We start from the raw sequence: 12,439 nt of genomic DNA, 5'->3' as shown, positions 1-12,439 counted from the left end.
CTTCCTAAAGTTGTGCTAATAGGTTTGCCTGTGTCCTCATTTGTCAAAGAGCAAGACCTGGTAAGGACAGGTCTGGATTCTGCTAAAACTGATTATTGTTTCCTTGGGGCTACTATTCCAAAGAATGTTCATTGAGTTGAGCCCAAAGCCATTGGTGGGTTTGACCCAGCATTATAGAGGGAGACAAAGAGCTGCTTCTGAAACCAAGGGGAACTGGAGAATGAAAACCCCCATAATCTTGAGTTCCAACCACAGAGATTACTCCCATGTGCAAAGGCAATGTGTCAAAAAGGGCTTCCTTCCTCCAGATGAATGGAAAATCCTCCAGAGGGTGGGAGATAGATGAAACAAATTTGGCCAAATATGATGAGTATGTGGGGTATCATTACATTCTTCTTTTATGAATCTTTGAAATCTCCGTAATAAAAAGTTAGAGGCTTTAGAGTTCCAGTTTTTTCACTAATATAAACAATACAGGAATCGATAGTCCTCAACAAATAATTGTTGAGAATCAACTATGCACCAGACACTGTGCTGTTTTAAAACTGAAGGGAACGATGGGTGCCTGGGTGGCTCAGTCAATTAAGCATCTGACTTCGGCTCGGGTCAAGATTTCACAGTTCGTAGGTTTGAGCCCTGCATGGGGCTCTGTGCTGACAGCTCAGAGCCTGGAACCTGCTTCGGATTTTGTGTCTCCCTCTCTCTCTCTGCCCTTCCCTGCTTGCGCTCTGTCTCGCTCAGTCTCAAAAATAAGTAAAACATTTTAAAAAATTAAAAAAAAAAATAAAACTGAAGGGATAAAAGGAATATCATAAAAGCATCCAGAGGGGGGAAAATTTTTTTTTTAAAGCATGGTTGCATGCAAGAATCCAAATAGGATGTCAGCTAACAGCGATATTGGAAGATTGAAATCAATACATCAGTGTATTTTATAGGGAGAGAGATGTGAGGGGTGGTCATGATGTAAGACAATTCTCATCTTTCATAATAGAAGTATAATAGCCAATGCTTACGGTTGAAAACCCAACAAATAGCAGTATTGGTATGTTAAAATATGGAGATAAGTACCAGAAAAGACAGCCCAAAGTATCAAATGTAGTTTTACTTTGGTGGAGCAGGACAGGGGCGTGATGGTGTATGAGGAAGTAGAAGGGACTCCTGAAAGTTTGTCATCAATTTTATAATAAAATTGGACTTTGTGTACATGCATTATTTTTGTTTAAATAAAAGTCAATGTAATGTTTCAATATCCCCTCTAGCTGCTGTGGGAGCCTCCGGCTATAGGGAGGGAAAAATGGAAGCAGAGAAACTAACACCATCACTTTGAGTCTTTGCCAATAAAAACATACACTCTCTTACCTTTAGTTGCTGTTGTTGTTATTATTGTATGTTGTAGCTTTGTCCCTCAACCAGGAGGTGGAAATTACAGAACTTATTAATTTGCATTGTGAACAGGCGGGCTACCCTGCCGCCTTGGTCAAATCTGGGGTCCTGCCATCACTGAGTTTCCTTCTGCATTACACTTCCCTCTCATTCACCAAAGATCCCTGCCATATTAACAGAAGGAATTGAAATTCCAGTCGTGTCTCTCCTCAGTTCGGTCTGATTTTCCGAAATTGCAGTAAATCAGTGGCACTGAAAATTGGCCTATTTTTTTTTTTTCTGGGGGTGTTGGTTTGGCTTGATGAGAAAGCAAAAACAAATGGAGTTTATAAATGCAACTAATCAGGAAGTTAAAGAGAGGTTAAACCTAATGGATTAATCAAGTTTTTCTAGGAAGTGGGAAGGAAAGGTGGGAGGGCAGGGGGAAGAGACTGAGGAGGCAGGCTTTTGTCCAGACTGATTTCATAAGCCTTTCACTGGAGTCAGTTCTTTGAGACTCTTGGGTTTCTCTCTCTTTCTGTCTTTCTGTCTTTCTCCCCCAACCCCTCTATCCACCTTTTCTTGCTGGAGAACAGAGAGCCACCCAATGGTAGCAGGCTGGCATGCTGAGTGGAAAGACCAGGGTATCACTGGCAAGGAGACTCGGCTCTCATTTCTGATTCTGCCACTTACTAGTTGCGTGACCTTACAGATATCACGTCACTCTTTGAGCTGGTATTACGCTTCCCGTCAAATGGGGTGAGTATTCTCATTTTCCAACATTGTAAGGCTTGTCAAGGTCAACAGAGGTAATTCAGTAGACTGTGAGAGCTAAACGTGGCGATGGAAGTAGGTGGTCAGCGAACACCCACAAGGGCCGTGGGCAGGGAGATGAGATGGCTCATTCCACATGTCCTTTATACCCTAGTGACTTTCAAATCTTTAGCTCTGGTCCAAGCCTTTTCCCTCAGTTTCATGCTTGTGTATCCAGCTATCCTATAATTCTCATGGTTGTTCCCCAGGCACTGAAACTTAGCATAGCCCAGACCAAATTCTTTATTTTCCTCCCCAGAATCCAACTCTCCTCTATCTTCCTTCACCTCCTGGTGTCTCTTTGTCAGTGGAAACCATGGAAGAAACTGCTAGCTGCCTCCCAACACCTGTTCTCCCTTCCTCGTTAGTAACAGAATCTTGAGCAATATGCCTAGCAAATTTCAACTTATTACATTTCCCTGCCTACCTGACAGGTAGGTGTGGCCAAGTGACTACGTTCTAGTTGGCGAAGATACAAGTGGAAACTTTGCTTCCAGGAAAGCTCTTTAAGGGGGCTCCATTTTGCGCTTCCACCTGTTCTCCTTCATATACCCTGAAACGCAGGTGTGATGGCTGGAACTCCCGCAGCCATTTTGGAGCCCGAGGATAGAACTAATGTGACAGGGTGGTGAAACAGGTAGAAAGAGCCAAATTCTCTAAATATTGAAGAGCTGTCAAAAAGCCTTGGACTGTCTACCCCCAGAGAGAGAGGGAGCTGAGGAAGAGTCTTCTTGTTTAAGCCACTAAAATTTTGGGTTTCCTGTTTCTTGTAGCTGAACTTCATCCTAAGTGATAGCCAGAACCCTGGGACTTCTTCCCTATATCTAATCTTATACCAAGTCCTGACTTCTGGCTCTCTCTCTAACCCATCCCCTTTTCTTAGTCTGGTCTGAGCCACATTATCTCTTACCAGAATGACTGCAAGAGCCTCTTCACTGACTCCCTGCTTTTAGCCTCTCTTCACTGCTACCTATGCCCAAAGAATTTCCATTTTTTGGTTAAGTAATCTTTCTGAAACTCAAATATGACTGTGTTACTTCCAGGGACTCATGGAATTATGGACACTTAATATATAGAGCTCAAAGGGCCCTTAGAGGTCATTTAATCTAGGTTTCTTACTTGTTGGTTTGGCTTCATGAAAAGGGAAAAGCTTAGGGGCGCCTGGGTGGCGCAGTCGGTTAAGCGTCCGACTTCAGCCAGGTCACGATTTCGCGGTCCGTGAGTTCGAGCCCCGCGTTGGGCTCTGGGCTGATGGCTCAGAGCCTGGAGCCTGTTTCCGATTCTGTGTCTCCCTCTCTCTCTGTCCCTCCCCCGTTCATGCTCTGTCTCTCTCTGTCCCAGAAATAAATAAACGTTGAAAAAAAAAATTTTTTTTTTTAAATAAAAATAAAAAAAGAAAAGGGAAAAGCTTATTAAGCTTTCTATGGGCCTTCTGCAAGAAGTTATACGCTATTCCAGCTATAAAAAGTAGGAGTGCATTCCTCTGGAGAAGACCCAGAATTCTTAGCAGCTTCTCACAGGCGTTCACCAAAAGTTAAAAATCTCTGGTAAGTCTGACTGCCTTATTCTGTAGATGGGGAACTGAGGTCTACAGAGGTTAAGTGACGTGCCCAAGGTCACAGAGAGATTCGGTGGCAGAGCTGGAACAGCGTCATGCTGTCCTGTTCAGACAAGGCTGCGAACTGGCAGTTGATGCAAAAGTGGAGGCTTCATGTTTCTCTCCTCGGGGATGGGGTGTCCATTTTCATGCAGACTCTACACAGAGTGGACTCACACCGATAAGAGCTAGGCTGTGGTTAGTAACCGTGAATAGAAGAAGCCTTAACAGAATTGTTAATTTCTGTTATATACATTTCTGTTTACGGGAGAATAATACTGTTAGCCCCATTAAACACCATTATCAATGTGTGATCTAATAATTTCAACATAATGAAACTAATATATTTCAGAGTAATGGAAGGAAATATTCCACATCTGCGGCAAATTGGATTATCCTGGGCTAGGAAGTCCTTGAGGCAGGGTCATTAATTATTCTGATTTTCGTCACATCTCATTGGTACTGGTGCTTTACAGTTTACCTGTCATTTTCACATACCTTATTATCTTATTTTGTTCTTCCAGAAATTTGGGGAGGGAGTAAGGGAGAGAAAACAGAGTGTACTAGTTGGGAATATTGTGGTTGCAGGCAACAGAAAAGTCCAACCTACACTAGCTTGGGGAAGAAAGACACTGGGGAGTGGGGATGGGAAGATTGCTGGCTCACATAACTGAATTGCCCTGGGACAGTCTGATTCAAGAATGGTTTGATCCAGGGACTCATGCTGTCATTAAGGCTCTTTCTTTTTTCTGGATGACTCTCTTTGCTGCCTTGCTGGCTTCTTTCTCAAGTTGATTCATTGCAGCCTCTTATTCTCATATCCTCACATGGCAATGCCCAAAAGGGACACAAATGAGTTCTTCTGGTAAGTCTCCTGCAGGGCAGAGCACTCGTCTGCCCCCCAACCCTCAGAAAACCTCTGCTCATGTCCTATTGGTGGGAACTGGGTCAGAGGTCTATGCATCAGTCGATCATAGTAGGTGGACAGGTAGTATGCACTCATTGACTCAAGCCAATCAGGGCCCACGGTAGAGCTGAGAGTGGGATCAATCTCATTGGAAACAACAGAGCTGAAGATAGTGGGGGTGAAGTTACTCACAAAAAGATGCTGAGTGCTTTGGTGGAAAAGGGAGAAGTGATCTGGAGAAACAAAACAAAGTATCCATGACACGGTAGCTCGGAGAGGTTAGGAGGTGTGTCCAAAGTCACACAGACTCTGACTTTTGGGACTAAGATACAAATTCAGGTTTTGGTCTCACATCTGATGCCATAAACACCAGGCTTCTCTAGAAACCTGAAGAATTATCCAACTATCCTTCACACTTCTCTACTAGCTCTGTTCTTAAAAACAACACTGGAAAACTGGTGACCGTCATTCTGAGCCAGGAACTTCCTGTCCGTGCCCATTCGGAACATAGAGCCCAAGCTCCAGATAGTAAAGGAAGTGATCTGCTACTTGGCATTGTCTTGAGTGCATAGGAATTCCAGCGTTGTCATGGGAAGTAGTATGAATGCAAGTTCCAGGTATTTTGTTGAAGGCCCCACACCCTTCTAAACTTCTAAGTCAAGTTGACTCAGGTTTAAGGTGGCACAAGTGAATTCTTACATCACAAATCAAATCACTATGACTACCTACCACTTCCCCCTCCCTGGCCACACTGCTTTTTCCAGGATTCCAATTCTTCTCCGCAACAATCGCTTATGCCTACAGTGCCTGGAACTGGCTAACAAGACATCTAGATACCTATGAGGTAGGTAATATTAGCACCTCTATTTTGCAAATGATGGCACTGTGACCCAGAGACCTATAATAGCTCCTCCAAAATCACTTCCTTAAGACAAACCCGGTTTTTGCGTCCTGTGTGTTTCTTTTACTACCCACACAGAGCACTTCACCTCAGACACTGTTGGTCACCAAATGTGTGGAGGTTTTTCCCCATTGCCAAGCATTTCTCTATGACACTGGTGGGGTGTCTGGGATTTAACTCAATTGTAACACAACTACCTAGATTTGGTGTCAGATCCCACAGGTTAAGGGTACAGTCCCAGGAGACTGCCCCCAACCTACTTCAGATGCTGACCACAAACAGTAGGTCCCCAGGTTACCCACGATCTCTGCTGGGCTTGGCTGTAAGTAGGAAGTTCCCATAAGTTGCTAGAGCAGCTCCCAGAACTTGGGGAAACACGTTTACCAGCTCATGAAAGGACATGATAAAGGGTGCTACATGAAAAGCCAGATGAAGAGAGACGCAGGGCGAGGTGGCGAGCATTCTAAGCACAGGAACTTCTGTTCCTGTGGGGTTGAGTTGCATCACCCCAGTGTGTGATAGGTTCACGTCTGGAAACTCATCCTTCCAACCTGGAAGCTCCCCAAGCCCCATGGGATTTTTCGGAGGCTTCCTCACGCAGGCACGCAGGTAATGATTGATCATCGACTCCATTTCCAGATCCTCTCCCTTTGCTAGACAATGAGGGGTTGGGGCTAAAAATTCTAAGCTTCTAATCATGGCTTGGTCTTTCTGGGGACCAGCCGCCATCCAGGAGCCCATCCAGAGTCACCTTATTAGAGCAAAAGATGCTCCTGGTGCTGTTAGCACTTAGGAAATTGCAACGGTTTTAGGACCTCCTGTGTCAGGAGCCAGGGGCAGAGGCCAATATATATGCATTTTCCGTGATCTCAGAGTCACTCCACTTCTGAGTGTTGAAGGTTGGATGTAAGTGGTTCCCATATGCTCTGCTCGTCATCAGGCGCCCAATACAAGGACATATCTTGGTCTCATTTGGAAGCACGCAGAAGACGGCTGGTTGCACAATTCTCTCCTGCCTGGATTTCACATCCAGAACTCCCTTTCCTGTTGTCCATCACTCATATCCAGGAATAAAACCTTTGATTGAAAGGCTTGTCCAACAGTGCAGCCTTAACGGGCCTTTCTGCTCAGGACACAGAGAGAACAGACAGGAAACATCTGCCCTGGAAACACTGGAGCTTCTGTTGATTGAAACGTACAAATAGAAAAGCTGTCCTTGAAGCCAGGGAAATTCTGAGCTGAGATTATGGTATTGTCAGCCCTATCCTGCAAGGCTGAAAGTGGGAGAAACTGGGTGGTGAAGAGCCAGCTGGGACCCTCTTGGTCATAATAACAGTCAATCGCTGATAAATACTGTTCTGTGAAGGAGTTTGGAGGAGCCCTGGGGTGTTTTGCCAAATGGGTAATTGAATTCCCATGGAAAAGAGCAACAGTAGCTTGGTTCGTCCCACTTTGAGCCAAGGGTGGTATTCTCTGGGTAAACCATGCAGAAAAGCCAAATCTGCAGAAGAGTTTTACTTGTGTGTGTGTGTGTGTGCACGTGGTTGTATGTGTACCCTGAATCCTATCACAGAAAGACTGCTCATTTTATGTAAGAATTTCTCACAAGATTCCCTAAAACCTTGTCTTTCCCCCAGGGTACTTCAAATAGAATTTGGGTTACAAAATCAATTTGGGTTGACTTATCTACAGACTTTCAGTAGTACGCATACTGGGTGAACTTTCCTCCTTCCATCCCTTTCTTCCTCTCCGCCTCACTTCCTTCCTTATATTTAACAAACTTTAGTTGAGCACCAGTTACGGGCCAGGTACCGTGCTGGGTGTTAGGTAGTCAGAGATGAATAAGACAGCCTGGGGATGGGGATGGGTGGGCACCCATTGCCATGGCTTTCGAACAGGACTGATCCCTCACCCCCCACACTGGGAAATGTTCGGAGGCATCTTCAGCCATCACAGCTGGAGAGGGCCCGCTACTGACATCTATTGGGTGGAGGCCTGGGTTGCTGCTCAACATCCTATCGTGCATAGGACAGTCTCCCAAATGGAGAATTATGTGGCCTAAGATGTCAATGGGGCTGAGGTTGAGAAATTGGATCTACAATGTGGAAGAAAGAATCGGACTCCACCGAGTTCAGTCCTGGCTCTGGCTGTTGCTGGCAGAGAACCTTGAGCAAGTCCCTTGACTTCTTTGAGTCTGTTTCCCACCTGTCAAAGGGGATGAAAATGGAATGATTGAAGGAAGTTTGGATATAAATCATGCCATTTATTACCTAGTGCCCAAGAAAGAATAGCCACTTGGCTTCTCTAAACCCAGGTTTTACTGGACTAAAAGCTACCAGTGGGCCCTGGTGAAAGTGAATTCTAAAGATATCATTTATTCCAAGAGGAATCCAAAGGGATTGTCACACTCTTTTCTTTTCCTGGCCTCATTGCAACCTGTAGCTATACATTTCATGGTTTAATGCCCCTGCCTTCTGGTAGACCATAAACTCTGTGAAGGCGGAGACTGTGTCTTCTGTCGTTCCTTTCTGTATTCCCAGCACCCAGCAGTGTCTGGCCCTATGGTATGTGTTCAGTAATGGAGCCAGACTGCCTGAGTCGAAATCCTGGCTTCTCCATTCACGAGCTGTGTGACCTTAGGCAAATTACTGAACCTCTCTGTGCCTTATTTTCCTCCTCTATAAAATGGGGAGAGTATCTCCCACAAAGGGTTGTGTTAAGGGTTAAATAAACTACTATTAGCCAGTCGAGGGCCTGGCACCTGGTTAGTATTTATGAGCCTTAATGATTATTATCACTACTTTGATATTGTCTCAGATTTAATTAATAATGTTGCGGGACGCCAGCACAGCACACAGGCGTGGGCCCGCCTCTGCCTCCGGGGAGCATTTGTTTCTGTGAATCATTTGGAGAAAGATCCGAGTTTGCAGAGAGGCCCGCAGCTCACCTAAGCAGAAAAGTAGAAACCAGAGTGATTTCTTGCTGGAGATTCATAGAGGCCCCCCGGGTCACCAAACAGCCCTTCTCTCTCACCTGGAAGAAATGAAAATTGATTTGAGGCTTGTCCCATCTGAAAAGGTCTGTCGGTAGCCAGCACCGGTGCATGTTGTCAAGGATGCTTTGGGTTTTTGGCCCAGGGAGGAAGTGATTCACGATGATTCGCTTTTCCAGGGAGCGAGGCAGACCCAGTGGAGACACAGAATGAGGTCCCAGGGGCCCGCTGGGCTAGACTGCTTCCCTGAGTAGCAGCAAGAGAGGAAAATTGAGGGGCTGATAGGAGCTGATAAATGAGGAGAGGAGACCCATTGAGAACAAAATCGGGGGACAAAAGGGGGTGGGAATATTGTGCAGAGGAGACAGAGGATCAGAGAGGGGCGGAGAGAATGCAACAACAACAATGGCAATAACAATAATTATAGTTGCCACTGACAGAGTGCCTACTGCCCAGCCGATGCTCCTGGTGACCCTATGAGGCCACATAGCCCGTATGTGTCAGTCCTCATCAATCTGTGGATGATAAAAAAGATCACACTTTCTGTATTCATTCATACATTCATTTATTCATTCCACAAACATTTACTAAGCACCTAGCATATGGCAGGCACTGTTCTAGATACTGGGGACACAGCAGAAAGGTTGTCTGAGAATTCAACTCAGTTGTGACACTATCTATCATGAGGTAGCATCAGATCCCACAGGTTAAAAGTTTAGTTCTATGAGACTGCCCCCCCCACCCCTTCTTTTGACTCCAGCTGGTTCCCCTTACTTCCGACGGACTGGCCCCCTCCTTGGGTTTGAGTAATTTGCTAGAGTGGCTCAGAGAAACATTTTACTACTAGACCACTGGATTATTATAGATATAATAAGCAGGAATAGCCAGACGGAAGCGATACATACGGCAAGGGATAGAGAGAGGGGGTGGAGTTTGCATGCTCTTTCTGGGCATGCCACTCTCTCTAAATCTCCACATGTTCACCAACCTGGCAGTGTTCTGAAGCCCTTCTTTTGGGTTTTTATAGAGGCCTCACTACATAGACACGATTGATCAACTCTTTGGCCATTGGCGATTGGCCTGTCCTCTCTGGAGGTCACAGGTGGGACTGAAAGTCCAGCCCTTCAATCACACGGTTGGTTCTCCTGGCATCGAGCCCCCATCCTCAGGTGGGGGTCCAAAAGGCACCTTATTAACATAAAAAAGGTACCTGTATCACTCTCATTACTTAGGAAATTCCAAGGGTCTTAGGAGCTCTGTGCCAGAAATGAGGATGAAGACCAAATGTATGTATTTCTTATTATAAAGGCAAAAAGTGAGCCATGGGCAAATTTTGGAGAAGAGTATAACAGAAAGAGAAGAAAAGCAGGTGCAAAAGCCCTGTGGTGTGTTTGGGGACTAGAAACAAAGCCAGTGTTCAGGAACATAGTGAGTGAGGGGGAGAGTAGTGGTAGGTGGGGGCAGAAAAGGCACATGTGTGGGCCTCATGGCCACTGAAAGGACTCTGGCTTTTATTCTGAATGAAATGTTGATCTGCCGCAGAATCTGCAGCTGAGAAGTCATTCCGTCTGACTTAGGTTTTAACAAATCTGGCTGCTGTGTCGAGAGTAGTCTGTGGGGGGGGGGGGCAAAAGAGGAAGCAGGGGGCTGCTGCAGAATCCAGGTGACAGACAATGGTGGCTCAGACCAGGTGGCCACAGTGGGGCTGATCGCGGGAGCAGTGGTGGGATTCCATACCCATCATGGGTTGACGTGAGTCCCAGCGGACTCACACAGGATAGAAAGCCCCTGAGCCGTGTTCTCCAGCTCTTACCTGTGCCCAGAAGCCCGAAAGGCAGATTCACTCAACACAGGCTGTTCTCTTCTGTTCTGGCTCCACATGCCCTTAGTCACCAATGCCACCCGGTGTGGTGACACGCCCCCAATGTGCTCATTATGAGAACACCAACATCCATGCCAGGGAGGCACCTCCAAGCTTGTGGTCTTGGGGATGCTAGGACGGCACCGTGTGCCATGCAGAGATGGGGAGAAAGGCCTCTGGGCTTTTCAGCTATTCCGCCTGTGCTCACATAGCACAGACACTTTTATCAATGTTTCCATCAGCTTCTGGCCTCAGGTTCCGGCAGGGACCAGACCCCTGGCCATCTTCTCCCTCCTCCTCCGCAGCTAAGCTCATCCTGCTTCCCTGGGTGCAGCCAAAACAGATTCTGGAGGACAGCAGAGAGAAAAAGAGGGAGGGAGAGAGAGAAGGGAAAGAGAGAGATGCCTGGTGTGTTGGGAGCCAGTTTACAGGTGAATTGACAAGCTCAGAAAGGCTGAGTGATTTGCCCGAGGCCATTTCTTGTGCATTCAAGTCCCCTAGGACTCCCTTTTCCTTTGCAACCTAAAGACCCCAGCCCCACAGTACCCATCCCCCCCCCCAGGTCCAAAATGGCACAATATGATTTGCTAATAGAATATTCAACATTGAATGTTTGCATTTGCCGCCTTGGACGTGCTGTGTCTGTATCTCATTAGAGTAAGCCAGCCTTGAGTCACCTGGAAAAGGATCATATGTTCCAAAATAAAGAATTGAAATCCATGCAGTTCGTGGAGGTAGGGTAGGGACAGGCATGTTTTGACAATAAAACAGAATCTTTGACATCCTAGAAAGCTGGGAGAGAGATGTTTGGTCGCTTCTGTCCACTCAGCAGACTGGAGCTGCCTGGAAGGTGGGGGATTCTGATCCATCATCTCAGCAGACTGTAAACTCCCCGAGGTTGGAAATGACTCCTTCAGAAACTTCTTTTCCCTACAGGACCTTGAAAATAGTTAGAAGCTTTATACAGAGACAGGCGGATTCCTGTTAATACTAACAGCTAATGTTTATTGAGCACTTGCCATATTCCGGGAACCACGCTAAGTGCTTTAGTAATCATTACCTCAGTAAATCCTCAGAAACAAAATGAAAAACAAAGCCCAGATGGTAAGTGCTATTATTATTTTATATTATTATTACCATTTTATAGAAGATAAAATTGGGGGCTCAGGAAAGTTGAGTAAATGAAGTCCAAAGTCACAGAGGTCTTAGAGGGGGGGATCTGAACCCAGATTTGTGGCTCTCCCTTCTGTTATTCTGATAGGGTGTTGACCTTGGCTTCAACTGGGTTTGGGTCAGACCTCCAGCCTTCTCTTCTCTGCTGTGTGACCTTCAGCAAGTCACTTACCCTTTCTGAGCTGTATTTCCTTCATCCGTGGAATAAGGACAATAAAACATCCCATCGAGTTGGTGAGAGAAGGAAAAAGAAAATATGGAAGGTGCCTGGTGTCATATCTGTCAACAGCGGCCACCTCCAAAACACTAGATCCTTCTCAACACTTAACACAAATGGATTGAGAGAATGAAGATTTCCCCTTCCCGGCATGCAGAGGGTTAACTTACAACCCCAGGCTGTTAACATTTCTCTAATCTTGGTACTAATTATGTACAGAAATCATTTTGTTTCTGCCACGTGTAATAAAAACGATTGTACAGAGATGGAATTTATCATGCTATGTGTTATGAGTGGTTTGGTTTTTTTCAAAAAACGTGCTACCTCCGTTTCCCCACTTGTCTTCATTTCCCCTCTCCTTTTGCCAGATAATCAAATACAAAAGTTATATCAACCTCCCAACCACCTCAATTAAAATGCTCATCCAAAATTTGAAAACAATTAAAAAACCCATTATCTCAGATTTAACGTTCTCTGATTCCGAGTCTATTTTCTGCCATGGCATAAACCGCAGGTAACATTATCACAGTAGGTGCCTTCTAGAAAGCAATGTCTCATTCTCTGCCGTTCTCGGTCCCGCGGCTGCTCTCCCGGCACAGGCCTTATTAAAACCCAC

The 12,439-nt window shown here is 45.7% G+C and overlaps 2 long non-coding RNA genes across 2 annotated transcripts; one reads left to right on the top strand and one right to left on the bottom strand.

Moving 5' to 3' along the window:
- The first annotated feature begins 4,849 nt into the window (after positions 1-4,849).
- Positions 4,850-12,089, top strand: LOC123587820. Its single transcript, XR_006707541.1, has 2 exons — positions 4,850-5,523; positions 11,695-12,089. It is a non-coding gene; the product is annotated as an uncharacterized LOC123587820 (long non-coding RNA).
- On the bottom strand, positions 8,387-8,822 carry LOC123587819. Its single transcript, XR_006707540.1, has 2 exons — positions 8,614-8,822; positions 8,387-8,527 (listed from the first exon to the last, which is right to left on the bottom strand). It is a non-coding gene; the product is annotated as an uncharacterized LOC123587819 (long non-coding RNA).
- Positions 12,090-12,439: the final 350 nt, after the last annotated feature.

This window comes from Leopardus geoffroyi, chromosome D3, assembly GCF_018350155.1.
Source record: "Leopardus geoffroyi isolate Oge1 chromosome D3, O.geoffroyi_Oge1_pat1.0, whole genome shotgun sequence".
Classification (NCBI taxonomy): Eukaryota; Metazoa; Chordata; class Mammalia; order Carnivora; family Felidae; genus Leopardus; species Leopardus geoffroyi.
The sequence above is the reverse complement of the archived record's forward strand: the minus strand, read 5'-3'. Positions and strand labels throughout refer to the sequence as shown.